This window comes from Canis lupus, chromosome 18 (genome assembly GCF_011100685.1).
Source record: "Canis lupus familiaris isolate Mischka breed German Shepherd chromosome 18, alternate assembly UU_Cfam_GSD_1.0, whole genome shotgun sequence".
Lineage (NCBI taxonomy): Eukaryota > Metazoa > Chordata > Mammalia > Carnivora > Canidae > Canis > Canis lupus.
Genome location: NC_049239.1, coordinates 8,485,440 through 8,498,488, shown reverse-complemented (window position 1 = coordinate 8,498,488; position 13,049 = coordinate 8,485,440).

Below are 13,049 nucleotides of genomic sequence, written 5' to 3'. Positions count from 1 at the left end.
AGGCAACAGGTCTTGTGTGGGCATCAACGAGGGTTCCTTAGTAGCAGTGAATGTGAAACGTTTGGCTGTCTCTTCTGAACAGGCATTATGGAATATAAGCTGGGAGCCAGCAGCCTTTCCACTCCCAAAGCAAAGAGAAGAAACACTGTCAGAACAGAGAATTTGCTGGAGGAATCCAAGACAAGGTTGGCCCATGTCCTCCCAAAAGGTATATAGCACAGAGGATGGGTTCATTTCCAGGATGAGTCTTTTTAACCCAAAACAGCTGTTGATAGAAGAAATACTATCTATCCAGCTTTAATTTATAAGAAGGTGGTCAAGGTTGGAAAGAATTTTGTTAGAAACCCAGGATGGGTAGAAGCAAATTATTACCTACAACATTATCTGGACAGAGGTAATTTTCAGAAACTCAAAAGCTAAATTTGGGCAGGGAGAGAAGGAACCCTTTTCCCCTAAGAAGACTAATGGAAAACTGTGAAAAAAAATTGTGAATTTAAAGGAAGTATTAAATCAGAAGAGACTCAGTAGTGGACATTCCTCTAACCACTAAATGGTGCAGCAAAACAAAGGCATAAGGTGAACGGTTCCTCTCACATATATCAAATCTTTGCTGTCCACACCACTATCAGCCTGCCATGAAGGCCAAAAGCATTTGTTGAATTCGTGGTTCAAGGTTAAGATACTACTTCTGAATCTACAGTGTTTATTAACTAGGTTCAGCAACAATTAGAGGAAAATGTGGTTTAAGCAAGTTAGAATTTTGTATGTTTTGGTCACATCAAAAGAGACACCCAAAGCAGCAGTTCAGGGCTGGCATGGTGATTCTGTCCCACAAAAAGTCCTTAGGGACTCAGGATCCTTCCAGCACACCTTTCTGCCATTTTAAGTATGCAGTTCCCATCCTCATCATCTGAAGTGACAGTAGAGCCTCACTCCTAGTGGCACAGAAAAATAAACAATTGTCCTAGTCCCACTCTAGGCTGGGATCCCGTGTGTGCTCTTTCAGGCCCAACTGCAGGCCTCAAAGGGGAAAGCTGCCCTCCTCATGCCCGACTCCCTGCACAGTCAGCACATTAGATTTTTCTAGAGTGAGTTGTGAGCAAGGACTCAGCCTCCCTGCCTCTACCTGCCTCCCTGGACCAGGTGGGCTATGCTCAAATGTATATGGGCTTCCTAGCCCCGGGCACTTCCATGGAGAGGCCTCCTTTTCCAGACCTCAGTTGAGGTCCTTCCCGTGTATCTCTACAAGACCGCATTCTCAGCCTGCTGCCTTGACTACAGTGCTTTTCCCCCACAAGGACTCAGTACCTGCCAGTCCTAGTCATTCCCCTTATCTTTCCTTGTGGGCCTCTGGATCCATAAAAAGGCAGGAGGCTTTGTTTGGGGCTCCAGGACGGTGTGACAATGGTCTTGTCTATACTGCAGGCTATCTGGCCCTCCCTGCTGTGGTCTGTAGAGAAATCGAAGCAGTGGGGAACTGGTAACTGGTGTCTTTTCTTTTTCCCTCTTGCCTGCATGGTTTCAGTAAGTGGATTGATTGTGATTTTTGATATGGCTTATCATCCCAATTGAACACTTTGACACCTGGCAGCATCAGTTATATGCCTGGTGTCTCTCAAGGAAAGGTCCCAAGCCTGCCATCCAACTATTTTTCTTAATCCCAATGGTCCATAGCAACCCACCAGGGAGGCTGTAAAACATAGGCTCTTTCTATTACTACGATAGAATATATAGAGAAGAAAGCTAGCATCTTTGTCACATCCTTGTATGTTGTTGACTTATGGGAGCAGATGCAGAGAAAAGCCACATGATCTCACTTCTGTGTGGGCTCTAAAAAGAAAAGGCAAAGCCATAGATACAGGGGAATGTATTGGTAGTGGCCAGATGTGAGTGCGTGGGGGTGGGCAAAATGGGTGAAGGTGCTCAAAAGATACAAACCTGCAGTAATAACATAAACAAGTCCTGGGGACATAATGGATAGCCTGGTGGTCATATTTAACAGTATACCCCAGTCTATATTTGCAAATTGCTAAGAGAGTAGATCTTAAAGGTTCTCATAAGAAAAAAAAATGTTGTCACTGTGTGGTGATGGGTGTTAATTAAACTTATTGCACTAATCATTTCTCAATATATAAATATATTGAATCATTATGCTGTACATTCAAAACTAATACAATGTTACATGTAAATTATAAAAGAAAAAAGGGAGGAAAAAAAGAAGGGTAGGTGTAGCTGTGGATGCATCATCTAAGGCGACCAGGATTTGAGGCTGTGCTACTGACTGACTGAATCACCTTGACAGGGTTCACCTTTGGCTGCATCAGTCTACTACAACCAAATGGCGTACGTCACCTGTACGCTGTCTCTGAGGTAGTCAGGGGTCCAACCTTTTTGTTTAGTAGCTTTACTCATCCTATTTTAAAGACCCGATTGCATATCTAAAGGTCTGCCACTCAAGTCTCATTTATGTGGATGAGGGCTAGGAATAGGATTCCCCATGGGGAAGACCCCCATTAGAGTTTTGTTTTGTTTTTCCATCTTTGAGTTTCTGTCAAGGTTATTAAGCTTTTTTGCCCGATGTCTCACTTTAGAGGAGTGGCATTCACCTTCAAATTGTAACTGAATGCCTTTCAGTTAAAGAGGGAGTGGAACAGATTGCCAGTGCTAAGTTATCTGAGACAGTGCAGCACTGAACCCTAAAATGACTATATGAGATATGGAATTTGGACTTCAAAGGACACAGATGGCAAACCAAATACAGAAAATGTAACCCTTAAAGAGAATAATTCATTAAGTAAGCAAAGACGGGAAGATGATGTGAAAACCTTCTTATCCACAGAATACTCTGAAATCATTTCCGGAAGGAGTTCTCAAATTTAAAATTGATTTGTGAACTTTAGCTAGACAAGATGTTAATTCAAGTGACATGAAAGGCCATTCCACCATGCAGACATGTGCCTTGAATTATCCTCTGCTCCTCTGCCATCTTTCAATTGAAAAGTTTTGGTAGGGCTCACTGCAGATGTTGGTCTATAATTTTCTATTCTTCTGTAAATGAGAAGGAAGACTGTGATTCTTAAAGTCACATTTCATAAGGGAAATGTCAGGGAATACATTTGCAAACAAACTTCAAATACATCCTACTGATCTTTGATGATTTAAAATTTATGTCTGCTAAAAATCCAGTTTAAAATTTATAATTCATTAATTTTCATTCTGCTAGTTTCATAGTAAATTTTGTTTTCATTATTTTCCAATTACTACATAATATTCTAAATTCATTAGGCACCCATAATCTTGTGATAGAGGGTAAGTCCTAGAACTATACCTCAGTTTCCTTATTTGTAACACAAAGAGGATTTTACCAGATTAGCGAGTCTCAGTAAGGGAGTGAATTGGCACACCTAAGGGCAATGGGTACACTTATGACTCTTCTTTCCCAAGATTTGGGTATGCATCCTTCACCCGAGGCACATCTCAAATTAAGAATCATAATGTGGGATGAAGGAAGCCTGGGTGGCACAGTTGGTTAAGCATCCAACCTCTGGTTTGGGGTCAAGTTATGATCTTGTGGTCATGAAATTGAGCCCCGTCTGGGCCTCCATTCTCAGCATGGAATTTACTTCGGATTCTCTCTCTCTCTCTCTTTCTTTCCCTTTCCTTTTGCCCCTCCCCTTGCTAATGCTCTCTCTCTCTCTCATATAATAAAATAAACAAAATATTTTTTTTTAAATCTAAAAAAAAAGAAGAATCATAATGGGGCATGAATAAAGCCTCTTGTGGTCTTACATACCATGTGAACAACTCTGTCATATGAAGACACTTTATTACAATTCTATTACACCATTTGTCCTTATTGTATTTAACTTTTATTTATTGAGTGATTATTATTAGTTCTCTGCTAAACAATGGGAATACAGCTGTGAATCATAGGCATATACTCCTTGCTCATTTCAGAGACTATTTTTGCCTAGTCAGAGTCCATTATACCTTCTTCCTTACCAACGGAACTCTATTCTGTTAGGAACTAGGGGAAAAGCTTGCAATTTTTTCAGCCTCCTTGTAGCTGCAAGAGTTGGTTTACAACTTATTGAGAACAAGACACGAGCAGAAGTCTGCTGTCTTTGAATGTTGTTTTAAGAAATTATTACTTTGCCTTCTTCCTTCTGTTCTATTCCTTATGTGTGGATTGCAAACATGATACCTAGAGGTAGAGTATCCATCATGTACCCAGAAGGAAAAGACCAAGAAGACTATAGGATCTTCAGATTGGGTATTCTTGAGCTACTGAACAATGCCCTTGGACTTTTCATTACTCGGTAAAAAGGAACTTCTCTTCTGTTTCAGTCACTGTTGTTTCAGTTTTCTGTTACATGAAGCCAAACTCAATCCATAATTGATAAGACTCTTTTAAGAGCCCTTATTTTCTATTGGATGATACTTATACATTGATAGTTAATTAACACATGATGAATGGGATAAGCTGAAAGATCAAGATGGTGTGAAAATACACATGGAGAGTTGGGAATTTGGCACAATTTTCCCATGTAGTAGTAGAAGATAGCCTTGTGAAGAAAGGAAAGTCATGCCACAGGCTGCAGGAATGTCATGAGCAAAGCATGGGGGTGAAAGGGAATATGGCTTCTTCAAGAAATGAAAGGCAGTTTCTTATGGCCATGTCATAGAGTTTGAGATGGATGAGATTGGCGATAGAATAGGGGTCTGAGCATAGAGGTTTTTAAAATACATTAAGACATAAGGGAGAAGTTTGACTTCCAGCAACAGAGTGTGAAGAGTTCTGTTGGTCCTCTCCCCAGTGAAACTCATGAAAATTATATTAAGGACAACTCTTTACAGCCTCTGGAAATGATTGTAAGGGCAAACAGTGAATGAAGAAACATCTATTCAAGAAAATCCATGGGAATTTGATAAAGGGAAGAGTCTATTGTATTTGAACCGAGACTGGTCCCTTCCTCTACCCTTTGCCCCCAACTCAGGGAGGGGAATATCTACCACAAACTGCTGCAGGGAAGAACACAGGGCTCCCTGGATGTCCAGCTCCATCAGAGGGCTTTCCTTTAACAAGAAGCAGGACGTCAGCTGTTGTCTCCTGAGCCTAGCTGCCAGAGCACTGAGGCCCAGTCATCTTTGCTCAACTTGTGGGATGATGGCTTCAGGCTAAGAGATGCAAGCTGAGAGAACCTTAGGCTGCGGCCAGCTCCCGCTGAGCATTTAGTCCCTAGAGTGGGGATGTGGCTCAGAAAGAGGCTTGTCATTGCCCCCACCCCCTAGCTCTAGATCCCAGGCTCAGAGATTTGCCTAGCCGCAAGAGCAGGCAACAAGACAGATAGCTCTTAATCTTTTCCAAAAGAAGGGAAAAAAGTGAAATTTGCAAAAGAGCACAGAGAAGTTCAAACCTAAGGGTACTCTCAAGAACAATGGACATTATGGTGAAAAGCAATCAGGAGATTTGTGGGTTTAAAGAGATATAGGCCAGCTGGTAGACCAGTTTGCGGGAGAAAACTGGGGAGTAAGACAGCTGGGAGGATGCCTGGAGTCAGAACAAATATCTAACAGAGACCACAGAAACTAGTCCTTCAAAGGAGCTAGGATTTGATTGAATTAGTTCACAGAGCAATTTATGCTCCACCCTGGGTATTGTTGAAAACAATAGAGCAATCACAGGGCAACCAGTGAAGTTTAACAGCTGGCTGTGGTCAGAGAAAGAGAGAGAGCTCTACCAAAACTGTGAATGTATCCAAAGCTGAGCCTATCTGAGGAAGAACCTCAAAGGCTGAACACTGGATGTGAAAGAAATAAACTTCACTAAAGCAGTCTAGCCATTTCCTAAAAATAAACAAGCAAATAACAATAACAGGATTTGGAGAGGGGGACTTATGCCAAGAGTTGCTACAATATACCATTTAAAATATCCAGTTTCCAACAGAAAATTGCAAAGCATTGGAAGAAACAGGAGAGTAGGACCCATACACCAGAATAAAGAGGAGGCATCGAAACTGCCTGCAAGAGCAAGATTCAGGATTCAGAGAAAAATACCTTAAGACAGGCATTATAAGAATGTTCATAGAATGGAAGGAAAGCACAAGGAAAGAAGTAGAGGAAGATACGAGGCCAATGTCACTTCGAATGGAGAATATCAATAAAGATACAGAAATTATTAAAAAGAGCTGAGTGGAAATTCTGTAGTTAAAAAGTACTGAAATAAAAACAAAATCTCTGGAGAAATTCGACAGTAGATTTGAACTGGCAGAAGAAAGAATTATAGAACTGGGAGAGAGATCAATAGAGAGCGTGCAAGCCAAAGAACAAAGAGAAAAAGGAAGAAAAAATAGAAGTGGAAGGAACACTTCCCAACTTATTTTATGAGGATGGTATTATCCTGATACCAAAACCAGATGAAGACATCACAAGGAAACTACAGACCAGTATTTTTTTATGATTACAGTTGCATAAATCCTCAAAAAATTCTACCAAACTAAATCTAACAAAAATAAATACCATGATCAAGTGAGACTTATCCAAAGAATGGAAGATTTGTTCAACATCCAAACATCAATTAGATAATACAGTGTATCTATAACATAAAAAAAAATCACATGATCATTTCAATAGACAAAGAAAAAGCATTTGACAAAACCCAACATATATCTTGATGAAAAGTCCAAGAAACTTAGAAGGATGCTTCCTCAACTTGATAAAGGTTGTCTACAAAAGACTCACAGCTAACATTATACTCAATGGTGAAGGATTGGATGGTTCTTCTAAGATGAAAAACAGAACAAAATGTTTGCTCTTGATGATGCTACTCAACAAGGTACTCGCAGTCCTTGCCATGACAATTAGGTAAGAAAAAGAAACAAATATACCCAGGATGGAAAGAAGAAATAAGATTATCTCTATTCACAAATGACATATTCTTATATAAGAATCCAAAAGAATCCATCAAAATACTACTAGAACTAAACAACAAGTTTAACAAGAGTGTAGGGTTCAAAATCAATATGCAAAAATTAGCTGTAGTTCTATATACTTGCAACAGACAATTTGAAGGTGAAATTAAGAAAACAAATCTGCAGCGAGCCCCATTGGCTCAGCCAATAGAGCATGTGACTCTTCATCTTGGGGTCATGAGTTCAAGCCCATGGCGGGAATAGAGTTTACTTAAAAACAAACAAAAAACACCAAATCCATTCACAATAACATCAGGAATCACTAAAGAAGTGGGAAAAAAAAAGTTACTCTTCAAAAGAATTAAAGATCTAAGTAAAAGGAAAAGATCTCATGTTCAGAGATTGGAAGATGTTATATTGTTGTCAGTAGTCCCTAAAAAGATCTATAGGGTTAATACAATCTCTATCAGAATCCCAGCTGACTCCTTCATAGAAATTGAGAAGTTGATTCTAAAATTCATGTGGAATTGCAAGGAATCCTGAATAGCCAAAATAATCCTGAAAAAGAAGATAAAAATAGGAGTATTCACACTTCCTGATTTCAAAACTTACTATAAAGCAATAGTAATCAAGACAGGATAGTACCAGCACAAAAAGAGATATATAGATCTGTGGAATAGCACTGAGTTTCCAGAAATAAATTCATACATCTACACTCAACTAATTTTTGACAAGGTTACAAGATCATTCAATGGAGAAAGAATAGTCTTTTCAACAAAAGGTGCTAGGACAACTGGATAGTTATTTATAAAAGAATGAAGTTAAGGGGTGTCTGACTGGCTCAGTTGATAGAATATATGACTCTATCTCAGAATCATGAGTTCAAGCCCCACACTGGGGGTAGAAATTATTTAAAAATATAAGAAAAATAATAAAAGAATTTTTCCTCACATCATATAAAAAATTAACATCAAATGGATCAAAGACCTAAATGTAAGAGCCACAACTATCAAACACTTAGAAAGAAACACAGTGTCAAAACCTTATGACCTTGGATTTGGCAAAGAATTCTTATCTATAACACAAAAGGCATGAGCAATAAGAGAAAAAAAATGAATAAATTGGACTTCATCACATTAAAAACTTTTGCTTATCAAAACACTACCAAGAAAGTGAAAAGACAATCCACAGAATAAGAAAATATATTTGTAAATAATATATTGGATATGGGTTTTGTATCTTGAATATGTAACGAACCCTTACAACTCAATAACAAATGGATAATTCAGTTAAAGATGAGCAAAAGTGGGTGCCTGGGTGGCCAGTTTGTTAAGCATCTGCCTTCAACTCAGGTCTTGGTCCCAGGATCCTGGGATCAAACCCCATATTGGGCTCCCTGCTCAGCAGGATGTCTGCTTCTCCATTTCATGCTTCCCCCTGCTTGCTCTCTCTCTTTTTGACAAATAAATAAATAAAACCTTTTTAAAAAATGAGCAAAAAAACCTGAGCAAAAGATCCGCATAGACGTTTCTCCAAGGAATATACACAAATGACCAATAAACACACGAAAAATGCTCAACACATAAGTTGTCAGGGAAATAGAAATCAAAATCACAGTGAGATCCTACCTCACACCCTCTAGGACCACTAGAATAAAAAAATCATAATAACTAGTGTTGACCAGGTTATAGAGAAACTGGAGCCTTTATACATTGTTAGTGGGCATATAAATTGGTGCGATCACTTTGGAAAACAGTCTGGCAGTTCTTTAATTGAACTAGCATTACCATATGACCTAACAATTCAACCCCTAGTACGTAACCAAGAAAGTAAAAACGTATGTTCACATCAAATCCTATAAGTTTATAACAGCATTTTTTATAATAGACAAAAGGGAAAAACAACACAATGTCTGTCGATAGAAGATAGTAAAAAAAAAAAAGTGCAAAATCCATACAATGGAATATTATCTGTCCATAAAAAGGAATGCTGTATCTTGAATGAACTTTGAAATCCTTATATCAAGTAGAAGAAGTCAGTCACAGAAGTCATTATATGATTCCATACATATGAAATGTCCAAAATAAAGAAGTATATATGACAGAAAGTCAATTAGTGGTTTCTTAGAGCTCAAGGTGGATGTGGAGAGATGGAGAGGTAAGGCTAAAAGATACTAAAAGATTTCCCTTTGAAGTGATGAAACCAGGCCAAAACTGATTGTAGTTATGGTTGCACATATTTGAAAACATATAAAAACATGAAATTGTACCATTTAAGTAGATTTATTTTATGGTATGTATATTATATGTCAACTAAGCCATTTTTTTTCTAAAAGAAGAAGAAATCTAAACTTACCCCTCAGTCCAATTGGGTATGGTGGTGTTTAATGCAATAATGTTATCAGCAGGTTGTATTTCTACAAGTTTATCCTAATTTGTATACTTCGTTAGTTGTCCTTTGTAAAACAGTGATCTGTACACTTATTTTTTTTATTGTCAACTCATGAGTAAAATATTTTTGAGCATACTTCCCTATAACAAATTATTTTTTTAAGATTTTATTTATTTATTCATGAGAGAAAGAGAGAGACAGACAGACAGACAGAGGGAGAAGCAGGCTCCTCACAGAGAGCCCGATGCGGTACTCAATCCCCGGACCCTGGGATCACACCCTGAGCCAAAGGCAGACACTCAACCGCTGAGCCACCCAGGCATTCCTATAACAAAATATTTATTTACGAAGTATGTATTTACAGATATACTAATATGTTGTGTAAAATAAAAAAAACACCATTCTAAATGTTTAAAGCATGAGATGAACATAAATTACAGTTCTAATAATTTTGCCCACAGCTAATGGATCATGTGGCCTCTCTCTGGGGAGGAAGTCGCTCACCTTGGCAACCACTTGAAGAGAAGACTGGAAGGAGGAAAAGCTGGCAAGCTGCTGCAGCAATTCTAGTGGGCATGGGTATACCTGAGATACGGTTATGGCAATGAGGATGGAGAGAAGTGGGAGGATGCAGAAGACACTCAGGTGAAATAAATCAATGAGACATGATGAATGGTGGTGTTTGAGAGAGAGCTAGGAGTCAAAGATACTGCTCAAGTTTTTGCTATGAGCAAATTTATTAAAACAGGATTCATGGTGTGTGTGTGTGCACATGTGTGCACACGTGCTAGGGCAAAGGTGAGTGGTGAAGACAAATACCTTCCCACTCTTCACTTCATTGGCTAAAACATGATAGAAGAAATGTAAGTAGAAGATCAAGGCCTAAAACCAAATCATTCTATTACTGAAGTGCAGCTAAAGCTGAGTGACAGACTAAGGTGCCATTAAGGGAATAGTCAGTCCATGAGCCCCAGATCCAGCAGTAGCCATAGGTGATGTAAGCAGGTTGATAAAAGGTTGACCTTCAGAGCCTCCAAATCAGAAACGAGCTTTCCTCCCCTTGAGGGACTTCCCCAGAGGAACAGAAATATTCAGTCAAGACAAAATAAAACAAAAACCACAATTCTCACCAATTAAGAACATGAGTAATCGACGTCCATTGACAGATGAATGGGTAAAGAAGACATGGTATATATGTACACAATGGAATATTACTCAGCCATCAGAAAGGATGAAATCTTGCCATTTGCAATGATGTGGATAGAACTAGAGGGTGTTAAGCTAAGTGAAATATGTCAGTTAGAGAAAGACAAATAGCGCACAATTTCACTCCTATGTGGAATTTAAGAAACAGAACAGATGAACATAGGAGAAGGGAAGGAAAAATAAAATAAGATGAAAATTGAGAGGGAGGCAAACCATGAGAGGCACTGACCTCTTAAGGAGCAAACTGAGGGTGACTGGGGGGGCGGTGACTGGGGGATGGGGTGACTGGGTGATGGACATTAAGGAGGACATGTGATGTGATGAGCAGTGGGTGTTATATGCAACTGAAGAATGGCTAAATTCTACCCCTGAAACAAAGAAAGAAGCAAAAGAAAGAAAGAAAGAAAGAAAGAAAAAACGAAAGAAAGAAGGAAAAAAGAAAGAACATGATTAATTGAATGTGAAGCACAGGGAGTGGGCTGGTGTTGGGAGTAAGCAGATACTGAGCTAGCACAAAGGTGCTATTCGGTAATTTGGAAGCCAAAATGTGGGATAAAATAATTTGCCATTAACGTCTTTATTATCCTATGAAATATGTTTAGGAAATTTTAATATTTGTTTGTTTGTTTGTTTATTTTAGAGAGACAGGGAGAGCACACACAGCAGGAGGGGCAGGGGCAGAGGGAGGAAGAGAATCTCAAGCAGACTCCCTGCTGGGCATGGAGTCTGGATCTCCGGACCTGGAGATCATGACCTGAACCAAAGCCAAGAGTTGGTGGCTTACCCAGCTGAGTCACCGAGGCACTCCTCGGAAATTGTAGAATGTCAGGGACTATCTGGGGAAATACAGAACTATTGATTTAAACGTTGCTAAAGTTCTCCAAGGTTTTGAGGCACCAGTTGTGAAATAGCACGTTTCTCTCCTTTAAAAAATAACTAGCGTTGACACTCCGAAACTGTCAGTATTACATCTGTAAAACGTGTGCCTTGTTACTGCCTGGCGAGGGGCTGGTGCTTCCTTCTGAATAATAACAAAACATAATGGAAATAAAGGAAAGCAATGATTATCCACTTATGATGGGTTGGTTCAAATGGTCTAGCACTGCAGAAGTACAAAGTAACTTCATACAGATTGGTTCTACTTCTAGATGTTTCCTGAGGACCTACTACATGTGGACACTGAGTAGGGTACAGAGCACTCAAGGTAGTGCTCCCCACTTTCTATGAAAATCCCATTCGGTGCAGAATTAAGGAGCCAGAAGACATGAAAAGATAAGGACCCTGTTGTTGGAAGTTCACTGCCTGCCCCAAAATGGAAGGGAGGACTTCCTGGGACCCTGAGCCTGAGATGGGGATGAAGTGGGCTGGGGTTCCTCTCCCCCCTGTGCCAAGCTCCACTACAGAAATCTACTCTGGAAGCTTCCAAAGTCACAGGAAGGAGTGCGCAGCTTCCAGAGTTACCCTCCCAGAAATCCCTGCCAAGTCCTCCAACCTACAGGGCATGGACTAATGGGGAAAATATTCTCTTTAGTTCTGAAAAACAAAGGGACAGTGGTTTATTCCACCTGTGGGAGAAGCAGCCTGGGTCTTTAGAAACAAAATATTGGTTTCTTTCCTCTGAGGGAGAACACTGGTTATTTATTTTCAGCACATGAATAAAAACAAATAAAGACATGTTGTGTATGAACAATACAATTAATAAAGTAGAACTAACATATTTATAACTAATTTTAGCTCATAAAACAGGGAGTATGCCTTATTCCCAAGTCAATGTCTTTATTTTATTTTATTTTTTTAAGTCAATGTCTTATTTACAAAAATCTATACCATATTAGGCCACAAGTCTGAGTAAGTTTTTAAAAGCATATATTTTGTCTAACAATGGATTATGTGACACACATAATACATACAAATACAAATGCATGATCATGAGAATTTTTTTTTAGTTCTAATAACTTTGAAACAAATGTGTCCTAAAGAGCAATAGGGTCAAGTGAGAGTATAAAGAATGCAGTAACTGAATCTTTGGGAGAAAATAATTCTAATTTAAAGCTTAGAGATAAATATTTATGAGGAATCATCACAGCATAACTCTCTGGGTATGTTTATTTTCAAGAAGAAGAAGAAGGAGAGGATGAAGGAGAATTAAAAGAACAAGGAGAAGAAGGAGGAGGAGGAAAAAAGGGGGAAGGGAGGAAGAGAAATTTTCTAAATTTTAAGAAATTAAATATCTACTTCAAACCCTGGGGGGGGGGGGGGGGGAGGAATCCCAAAGCTAACCGAAAGGAAAGATTCTGTGTAAAGGCTAAAGCAAATAACTAAAAATCCTAAAAGCATTAAATGTAAAAATATATCTAGGAATTTGTCCTTTCTAAACACTAATAAAACCACACACAACCTTCTGGCGAATAAATTGTCGGTAAATTCGAAAGCACATAGATTAACCATATCAAAGAGAAAAATACAACTCTAGGCACGATTGTCTGATGTATTCGAAAACTTCCAATGTCTTTTCTTTTTTCTGTTTTTTTTCCCCCAATG